The sequence below is a fragment of the Arachis duranensis genome, chromosome 8 (genome assembly GCF_000817695.3).
Source record: "Arachis duranensis cultivar V14167 chromosome 8, aradu.V14167.gnm2.J7QH, whole genome shotgun sequence".
NCBI lineage: Eukaryota > Viridiplantae > Streptophyta > Magnoliopsida > Fabales > Fabaceae > Arachis > Arachis duranensis.
In genome coordinates this window covers 18,194,247-18,196,537 of record NC_029779.3, presented here as the reverse complement: position 1 = coordinate 18,196,537, position 2,291 = coordinate 18,194,247, and the positions used below count along the sequence as shown (strand labels likewise).

The following is a 2,291-nucleotide window of genomic DNA, read 5'->3' as shown; positions in this document are numbered from 1 at the left end:
TCTTGGAGTTAAACGCCAGCTTTTATGCCAGTTTGGGCGTTTAACTCCCATTTTGGTGCCAGTTCCGGCGTTTAACGCTGGGATTTCTAAGGGTGACTTTGAACGCCGGTTTGGGCCATCAAATCTTGGGAAAAGTATGGACTATCATATATTGCTGGAAATCCCAGGATGTCTACTTTCCAACGCCGTTGAGAGCGCGCCAATTGGGCTTCTGTAGCCCCAGAAAATCCACTTCGAGTGCAGGGAGGTCAGAATCCAACAGCATCTGCAGTCCTTTTCAGTCTTTGAATCAGATTTTTGCTCAAGTCCCTCAATTTTAGCCATAAAATACCTGAAATCACAGAAAAACACATAAACTCATAGTAAAGTCCAGAAAAGTGAATTTTAACTAAAAACTAATAAAAATATACTAAAAACTAACTAGAACATATTTCTGAGCCAATATAGCATTTAGGGTATCAATCTCAAGAACTCATTTCTTCTGATTCGTCCTATTTTTCACAGGATTCCTTTCAGAAGTGTACATGAATTGGTTATTTTCAACCATTTCAATGAGTTCTTGAGCTTCTGTAGGCGTCTTCTTCAGATGAAGAGATCCTCCAGCAGAGCTATCCAATGACATCTTGGACAGTTCAGATAGACCATCATAGAAGATACCTATGATGCTCCATTCAGAAAGCATGTCAGAAGGACATTTTCTGATCAATTGTTTGTATCTTTTCCAAGCTTCATAGAGGGATTCACCTTCCTTCTGTCTGAAGGTTTGGACTTCCACTCTAAGCTTACTCAATTTTTGAGGTGGAAAGAACTTTGCCAAGAAGGCATTGACTAGCTTTTCCCAAGAGTCCAGGCTTTCTTTAGGTTGAGAATCCAACCATGTTCTAGCTCTGTCTCTTACAGCAAAAGGGAATAGCATCAGTTTATAGACCTCAGGGTCAACCCCATTAGTCTTGACAGTGTCACAGATTTGCAAGAATTCAGCTAAAAACTGATGAGGATCTTCCAATAGAAGTCCATGGAACTTGCAATTCTGTTGCATCAGAGAAACTAATTGAGGCTTAAGCTCAAAGTTGTTTGCTCCAATGGCAGGGATAGAGATGCTTCTCCAATAAAAGCGGGAGTAGGTGCAGTAAAGTCACCCAGCACCTTCCTTGCATTGTTGGCATTGTTTTTGTTTTCGGCTGCCATGTCTTCTTCTTGTTTGAAGATTTCTGTTAGGTCCTCTACAGAGAGTTGTGCCTTAGCTTCTCTTAGCTTTCGCTTTAAGGTCCTTTCGGTTTCAGGGTTAGCCTCAACAAGAATGCTTTTGTCTTTGCTCCTGCTCATATGAAAGAGAAGAAAACAAGAAAATATGGAATCCTCTATGTCACAGTATAAAAATTTCTTGAGGTGTCAGAGGAAAAGAAAAATAGAAGGAAGAGGTAGAAAATTCGAACTTATCAAGGAAAGATGGAGTTTGAATTGTGCATTGAGGAATAGTGTTAGTCCATAAATAGAAGCATGTGAGAAGAGGGTACGAAATTTTCGAAAATTAAGTAAAAGATTTTAAAAACATTTTGAAAAACTTCAATTGATTTTCGAAGACTAAGAATGGAAAAAAAATCAAGTGATTTTTGAAAAAGATATTGAAATTAGAAATCAACAAGATATGATTGAAAACTATTTTGAAAAAGATGTGAGAAAAATATATGATTGAAAAGATATAGTTTTAAAAAGATATGATTGAGAAGATATGATTTGAAAAACATTTTAAAAAGATTTGATTTAAAAAAAATTAATGACTTGGCTAACAAGAAAAGATATGATTCAGACATTAAACCTTTCTCAACAGAAAAGGCAACATACTTGAAATGTTGAATCAAATCATTAATTGATAGCAAGTATTTTTGAAAATGGAAAGAAATTGATTTTGAAAATATATGATTGAAAAGATATGATTTGAAAAAGATTTGTTTTTGAAAAATTTTGAAAACTTGAAAAAAAATTGAGTTAAAAACAGAATCTTCCCTCTTGTGCCATCCTGGCGTTAAACGCCCAGAATGGTATCCATTCTGGCGTTTAACGCCCAAATCACTACCCTTTTGGGCGTTAAACGCCCAGCCAGGCACCCTGGCTGGCGTTTAAACGCCAGTTTGCCTTCTTCACTGGGCGTTTTGAACGCCCAGCTTTTTTTGTGTAATTCCTCTACTGTATGTTCTGAACCTTCAATTCTCTGTATTATTGACTTGAAAAGACACAAATTAAAAAATTTTTGGATTTTTAATAATCAAAATGTAACTAAAATCAAATAA

At 36.2% G+C, this 2,291-nt stretch overlaps 1 non-coding gene across 1 annotated transcript; it reads left to right on the top strand.

Annotated features, from left to right (window-relative positions):
* Positions 1 to 676: 676 nt before the first annotated feature.
* On the top strand, positions 677 to 784 carry LOC127741311 (small nucleolar RNA R71). The gene has a single exon (XR_008002265.1). It is a non-coding gene; the product is annotated as a small nucleolar RNA R71 (small nucleolar RNA).
* Positions 785 to 2,291: the final 1,507 nt, after the last annotated feature.